The sequence below is a fragment of the Myotis brandtii genome, unplaced genomic scaffold (assembly GCF_000412655.1).
Source record: "Myotis brandtii unplaced genomic scaffold, ASM41265v1 scaffold600, whole genome shotgun sequence".
NCBI classification, from domain to species: domain Eukaryota; kingdom Metazoa; phylum Chordata; class Mammalia; order Chiroptera; family Vespertilionidae; genus Myotis; species Myotis brandtii.
The window spans coordinates 465,240-473,168 of NW_005370273.1; positions in this window are offsets into that span (position 1 = coordinate 465,240).

Consider the following 7,929-nt stretch of genomic DNA (forward strand, 5'->3'; position numbering starts at 1 on the left):
GGCTCTTTGACCCCTTGAGTGTGGCTCTTCCACAAAATACCACATGTGGGCGCGCACGTACAGTGTGATTGAAACTTCATGGCCCATGCGCAGAAGTCGGTTTTCAGCTTGGGCAAGTCTATTTTGAAGCAGTGGCGTTAGAAGAAGTGGGGGGTGTCGGTCGGTTGGGCGACGGGAGATGCAGCCCAGGCGGGCCATGGGATACGCAGTGCGGGGGAGGCGTGCGCGATTCATGCACAAGTTGAGTGAGCCAGTCAGCAGTCTCATTGTGCAGTGGTTAGTGCTAGTCGTGTCCGCAAATCGCGCGTGGGTGACAAAAGATAGACGAAACAAGTATACAAGACGAGTGTGGATGGGAGAGTTGGAAGGGGTCGACCTCAGCGAACGTACCTCAATCAGATTGAGGATGTTTTTAGCAAAGGCCAGTTTAGGAGTACCCTAATTAAGGTAATAACAATGTACCTACCTATATAGTTTAAGTTTAAAAAATTTGGCTCTTAAAAGAAATTTCAATCGTCGTACTGTTGATATTTGGCTCTGTTGACTAATGAATTTGCCGACCACTGCCCTAGCTGGTTTTCCTCAGTGGATAGAGCATCATCCTGTGGACTGAAGGGTCCTGGGTTCAATTCCAGTGAAGGGCACATGCCTGGGTTGCAGGCTCGATCCCCACCAGGGGGTGTGCAGGAGACAGCTGATCAATGATTCCCTCTTATCATTGATTAGAGGTCCAGTGCACAAATTCGTGCACTAGTGGGGTCTCTCGGCCTGGCCTGCAGGATGGGGCCGCAACTGACTCTCTGACATCCCCCAAGGGGTTCTGGATTGCGAGAGGGTGCAGGCCAGGCCAAGGGACCCCACTGGTGCACAATCAGGGCTGGGTCGGATGGGGGAGGTTGGCCAGCCGTGAAGGGACCACGGGAGGGCTCCAGGGCATGTCCAGCCTGTCTTGCTCAGTCCTGATTGGCTGGAGCCCAGCAGCAAGCTAACCTACCGGTTGGAGCGTCTGCCCCCTGGTGGTTAGTGCACATTATAGCGAGCGGTTGAGCAGCCTTAGCATATCATTAGCATATTATGCTTTGATTGGTTGAATGGCTGACCAGTCAACCAGACACTTAGCATATTAGGCTTTTTTTTTAATTGATTTTTTACAGAGAGGAAGGGAGAGAGATAGAGAGTTAGAAACATCAATCAGCTGCCTCCTGCACACTCCCCACTGGGGATGTGCCTGCAACCAAGGTACATGCCCTTGACCAGAATGGAACCTGGGACCCTTGAGTCCACAGGACGATGCTCTATCCGCTGAGCCAAACCGGTTAGGGCAGCATATTAGGCTTTTATTATACAGGATGTTTCTATATCTCTCTTTCCCTCTCCCTTCCTGTCTGCAATCAACACAAATATTTTTTTAAATGGGCAAAAGACCTGAATAGATAATTCTTCAAAGAGGACATACAAATGGCCAAGAGACATATGAAAACATGCTCAAAGTCACTAAGCATCTGAGAGATGCAAATCAAAAGGACAATGAGATACCACCTCACACCTGCCAGAATAACAATCATCAATAAATCAACAAATGACAAGTGCTAGTGAGGATGTGGAGAAAAGGGAACCCTAGTGCACTGTAGGTAAGAATGCAGACTGGTGCAGCCACTGTGGAAAACAGTATGGAGTTTCCTCAAAAAATTTAAAATGGATCTTCCATTTGACCCAGTGGTCCCACTTCTAGGAATACATCCAAAGAAGCCAGAAACACTGATCAGAAAGAATATATGCACCCCTATGTTTATAGCAGTGTTGTTTACAATAGCTAAGAATTGGAAACAGCCCAAATGCCCATCAGTAGATGAGTGGATTAAAAAACTGTGGTACATTTACCTCATCGAGTACTATGCCACAGTGAAAAAGAAGGATCCCTTACCCTGTGAGACAGCATGGAGGGACCTGGAGAGTGTTATGCTAAGTGAAATAAGTCAGTCAGAGAAAGACAAGTATCACATGATCTCACTCATATGTGGAATCTAATGAACAAAATAAACTGATGGACAAAATAGATGCAGAGGCACAGAAGCATGGAACAGACTGCAGAATCTCAGAGGCAAGGCGGGGGAGGGTAGTGGTCAACCAAAGGACTTGAGTCCTATATGCATAACCCACAGACACAAACAACAGGGTGGTGAGGGCCTGGAGCTGGGGTCGGGGGCAGGGGCAGGCTAGAAAGGCATCAATGGGGGGCAAAAGGGGACATATGTAATACTTTCAACAATAAAGATTTAATTTTAAAAAATAGCCCTAGCCGGTTTGGCTCAATGTATAGAGTCGGCCTCTGGTCAAGGGCACGTACCTCGGTTGCAGGCTCCTCCCCAGCCCCGCTTGGGGCGCGTACTGGAGGCAACCAATCAATGTGTTTCTCTCACATTGATATTTTTCTCTGTCTTTCCCTCTCTCTTCTACTCTCTCTAAAAAAGAAAGCATAGGAAAAATATCCTCGCGTGAGGATTTTTTTTTAAGTTTTAATTTAAAAAGAAAAGAAGAAAGAGGATCACTAGATTAGGATGTCTGGGCTCTCTGTCAAGAAATACAGGGTGGGGCAAAAGTGGATTCACAGTTGTTCATATGGAAAATAATACAATAATTAATAAATAACAATAAAGATAAAACCTGTGTTTCCTGTACTCACAACTTGTGTAAACCTACGTTGCCCACCCTGTATGTGTGCCAAGGTTCTGTAACTGGACATCGGTGAGTCTGTTGTGCCTGTCACTACTCGAGCCAACTAAGCAGAGACAGGGTTGAATCATTATGAGCGTTTATTCCAATCCTGCCGCAGCGTGAGAGAGCAGCAGCTCATCCACAAACATCTCTGCACCCCCCATAAGCCAGCTGCTTATATTGCGTAGAAGGACAAGATTATGTGGGAATTAGCCAAAGGGTGTGCCAGATGGGCAGCGACAGGTAAGCAGAGGGCTGGGGTCTTCAAGGGGCTGATGACAGGCACAGGGCTGGCGGCTCTGGCTGCTGCAGCAGGTGTGCACCTCTCCATGGGGCGGGGCTGTGTCTGGGGAGCTCCCGGTCCTGAGTGGATCCCGAGATAAGAACCAGAAGAAAGCAGTGTCGGTTAACAGAGCATGGTTAATGTTTCTTACAAATCCACTCGGTTCCCCAGCATTCTGTTTCTGCTCCTATAGGTTCCAAAGCTGGAAAGCTTGAGGTTCAAGGAACTCAAATTCTCAATGAACTCAGTTTCTCCCTAAGTGAAATCCCTGCCCTGAGAAGAAAATATTCAGGGCATGGGTAGCCTTTGAAACTTACTCATTTACTTACTTTCTCGTCAGACCCATGGTGCCCAGTGCCGCAGTCACACGCACCCTCACTTGGGCGTGTGCACACACTAGGGCACAGCTTCGGCGGGGCCTGCAGGGGTCGGGCAGGTGCGCAGGGGCCAGGGAGCCAGGTCCGGAGCTTGCAGGCACGCTCAGCTTCTTTCACTTTGCCTTGGTGGACCCTCCACAGTTCAGTGTTTCTATTGCTCTGTGTGTGTTCATTGACTTCCATTCAACATGGTTACTTTCTGTTGTCCCTAATCAAGCCCCCAGCAAGTGGCAACTCCCCCAGCACTCCCCAGACTCTGTGCTTGCAGCTTCCCTGCAGCCCTTCCTTCGGGGACCCCATAGCTTGCCTTTGCTTTTGTGGTTAGATGTGAATTGCTTATTCACTGTCATTGTGTAACCGGACAACCAAGGGTCCGGCTGCCTGTCACTACTTGAGCCAATTAAGCAGAGACAGGGTTGAGTCATATATGAGCGTTTATTCCAATCCTGCCGGCAGCGTGGGAGAGCAGCAGGTCACCCACAAACATCTGCTCTGCACCCCCCATGAGCCAGCTGCTTATATTGCGTAGAAGGACAAGATTACGTGGGGAAGTGAGCACAGGATAATCATCACAGGTTACAAGTCATGCAGGCTAGGGGGTCCACAGGAGGGTGGCCGACAGCGGGCACCCGGGACCAGATTACAGGTGATAGGTCTGGGGGTGTAAAGAGCAGGTGTCTCCGGGACTAGGTTGTTTCGGCCTCGATGCTGTAAATCTTTCCATAATGATGGCAGTTCTCGGAAGGAGGGGGGACTGCATTCCCATGTGACTCCCATGTCCCAGGGCGTACAGCTCCCAGCCAGGTTAGAATGTGCTTTCCAATCAGAACAGAGCCATCACGGTTAACAGAGCAGGATTAATGTTTCTTATCATTATAATTATTCCAATATTATAGTTCTGCCCCTAACAATTGTTCCCTCATAAAGGTCTCCTAACAGAGCAGTGAAGGAAGAAGATGGGGGTCTTCAATCGCCCTCATTCTTGTTCATCTCTGAGAAACTGAACTCATTTACCTCCAGAGACTCCTGTGACTTTGTAAAGCGTTGGCTCTGAGCATTGTGAGACTGGAGTTGCTCAAGGAGTTAGGCGGATGCAGCGAGCAAGTAAGAGGAATTTTATTAGAGGGAACGAGGGGATGGAGCCAACCGAGGAAGGCTGGGACTCAGGCTCTGCTGTCCTTGGGGTGGAATTTTATGCGCCAAAACCGCAAGGGGCGGAGGCTGGGGGGATGCAGGTGTCCTAGCTGATTGGAGGAGCTCTTTGTCCTTCAGCGGATTAGCGCTGGCCGTGGAGGCTGTGGGCTGCAGGCGCCCGGTGATCAGTGGCCTGCTGTCTGGCCCTCAGGGCAGCTGCCTCCTGTTGAGCCGGAGAGGGTGACCGCAGGCTGTTCCCCGCAATGAGGCTGGCCCCTTTCTCTTCCTGTCCGCCTGAGCCAATGGCCCCTGCGGGCCTGTCGGGCAGGGCTAAGAAGAGGACGCACATCTGGCCTCTGGCCTGTCCCCCCCCTGCTGGGTGTTAGGTCTGATCAAATAACTGAATCGATGCCCCTCCCCCGGGAACTGACCTTCAGGCCATTTCCCTAGGACGTTCCCTTTTGCTGAGACCACATTCCATTATCTCTCCCCTCCAGACCTGCGCAGAGAATTCTCCGCCTAGAAAAAGCCGCCCAAAGTCCTTTAAAAACCCCCGACCCCTGTCACTGGGGGCTGGAGCCTTCCTGGCTCAGCCAGCTGGTGTGCAGATGACCGAATAAAATCGTAATCCCTCACCACTCTGGCCTCGTGCGTTCCTCCTTCAGCGACCTAACAGTGTGCATCCAATTGAAGTTGCTTTAGGAGTTAAAAGTGCAGGAGCTCAGCAAATTCTAGGGTGTAGACAGTTCAGGGGTGCTGGCCACTTTCAGCATCATTGGGAGAAGGCACAAAACTTTTAAGGTTTCAACCAAGACCCTAAAAAGTTGCTAGGGGCATGTTCCCAGTGAAACCAGAGGGCAATTTCTTTCTTTGGTAAAACTTCGAAGTGATGGTCGTGCCATTATTTACCTATCCTTGCCAGGGCCAAGCCTACCCTCCTCAAGTCTGCTTTGTGGTTTCTGGTCTGGGAGTCTGCAAACTACTTTCCCAAACAAGGCGTTCCCTTTCAAGTTCTACCAATGGAAGGTTCTGGTGAAAGACTGGAAGGTGGAAAGAGATAAGAAGAGCATCTCTTCCCATTTCAGGCGCTGCAGGAAGCCCCTCCCCACTGCTCCGGCTCTCTGAGCGCCAGCCCAGGGCTCCTCTCAAAGCGCCAAGCACCAGCGGCACAGCAGCCTCTTCGACATGCCAGCACGGAGATGAACCAGTCACTCCATCCAGCACCAGCAGGGCCATCCTTCCGGTTCCTGGGTTCTGGTAACACTGTCTTCCCTTTTGTTTTTGAAACCTATAGGTGAGAGCTGCCAGCTAGATGTCAGAGCGGCCAGCGCACAGCTGCTCTGAGTCCGTATCGTCTGGATTCTGCTCACTACACTAACCGTCAGGCCGGGTTCCTTCTCGAACCCTGCCCATGGCACCAACTGTCAGGGCAGAGCCCCTCTGCCAGGGCTGGGCCTCCTTGGACGCTGGGTCTTAGACAGAGAAGCCATGAGAAGTTGTGGGTGTATAAGGATGAGTCTTTAGTGCAGAAGCCAGTGGCCATTGAGCCATCGGATGAAACGGTTTTTCAAGCAGTCCATAAAACAGGCCACCGCCCTGCCCCAGACCCACTCTCACGTGGCAGCGGCCCCTGGGCTCTGCTCTGGCCTCTGGCCTCTCCCGTCTCCAGCCTTGCCTGCAGTCCTCACAGCAGCAGCACCAGCACACTGGCTGGTCAGTAACATGTTATATTGCACAGACTACAGAGGCTGGTTGCCAACAGTAACACAATCATTTGGGCTACAGACGGGCACAGTGTACCGTGTGATCACTTTGGCCTTGCAGCTGTGTAGTCCTTGGACACCCCGATTAAGAGTTCCATGTTCAGAGTGACCTTGGCCGTCCGGCATACTACCAACAAGGCCTCCACACTCTAGTTGGCCTTGGCTGTCTGGCGACTCCGGCATGGTTCCCACACTGGAGTTGCTAATTTGGGGGCCATCTGCTTCATTCCTTTAGACTTACAACATCTGTGTAATTAGTTCCTCATATTAAAGCCCTTCGGTTTGAAGTGACTCGTGTGGTTTCTATTTCCTAGACCCTAATTGATACAGTGCATGGTACCAGGATTAAGGGTTTTTTCCCACCTTTTGGAACATGTAAACCAAAAATATTTTAGATAGTAATAAAAAAACAAAAATCATTTAAGTAAAAAGTAGCTGTAGCCAGGAGAAAAAGCATCAGACACTGAGACAAAGGGGAAGACCACCTTTTATAATGAAAGTTCGGCCCTGCCAATGTGTCTTAGTGGTTGAGCATCGACCTGAAAGGGCGAGGGCTACGCCCTCCATCTTGCCCCAGTGTAAGGGCTAGGCCCTCCATCTTGCCCCAGGGTAAGTGCTCCATCTTACCTTGGCCATGTGCTTGGCAAGGAGCTTCTTCCCGGAAGTCTAGGTCTCTGCTAGCCACACCCAGGAACAAGACACCGACTTGCGCCTGGCCAATGGGCAAGGCCACAGCCCTTTCTCCTCCCCTTACTCCAACCCCCTATAAAACCCCTCTCCACACAGAGTTTTCTCTCTCTCTGCTTCCTGTCGCTGCGTCGGCAAGGTGGGGGAGCCGAGCTAGCTCAAATAAAGACTCTTATGCTTTTGCATCGGACTGGCTGGCTCCCTGATGTGGTTTCCTGGGGATCCTGAAATCTGGGCATAACAGACCTAAGAGCCAGGAGGTTACAGTTCACATTCCCTGGGTTGCGGGCTCAATCCCCAGTGTGCAGCTTTCAGGAGGCAGCTGATCAATGATTCTCTCTCATCATTGATGTTTCTATCTCTCTCTCTCCCTCTCCCTTCCTCTCTAAAATCAATAAAAATAAATAAATAGATAGATAAATAAATAAATAAATCAGGTTTCATTTCTTTCCTGTATCCTCTGTACACCTTCCAAGAGTTGTGGACATGAGTACCATGTTGTGGATAATATCTAAAAAAGGATTTTTTTCCTTTCTGCATCAAAGATAACACTGATCTATCACATGGCACACTTTATACAAATTACAATAACACAAATTACAGAATCAATAACTTTTAAAATTATGTTCAATGTTATCCATTCTAAAAATTTTTTTAAATGTTAGGCTTATTCTACCTGACATCATTTAAAATGAATTTCAATTTCCTACATTGGCATGAGGTAGAAGACATGAAACTCACAAGGGAAGTAATCTTCAAAATACTGGACTCTATTCCATACAATTAGCCCTGAGAGTGAAATAAGAAAAGTTACATCCTTAAGCTGGCAGACTACTGATGAACTATTACTCTTTCCTGAAAAAAAAAAGTCTTATAAAAAAAAAAAAAACCAAGATGGCGGCATAGGTAAACACCGGAGATTGCTGCCTCGCTCAACCACTTCAAAAATACAACTAAAAGACGGAACAAC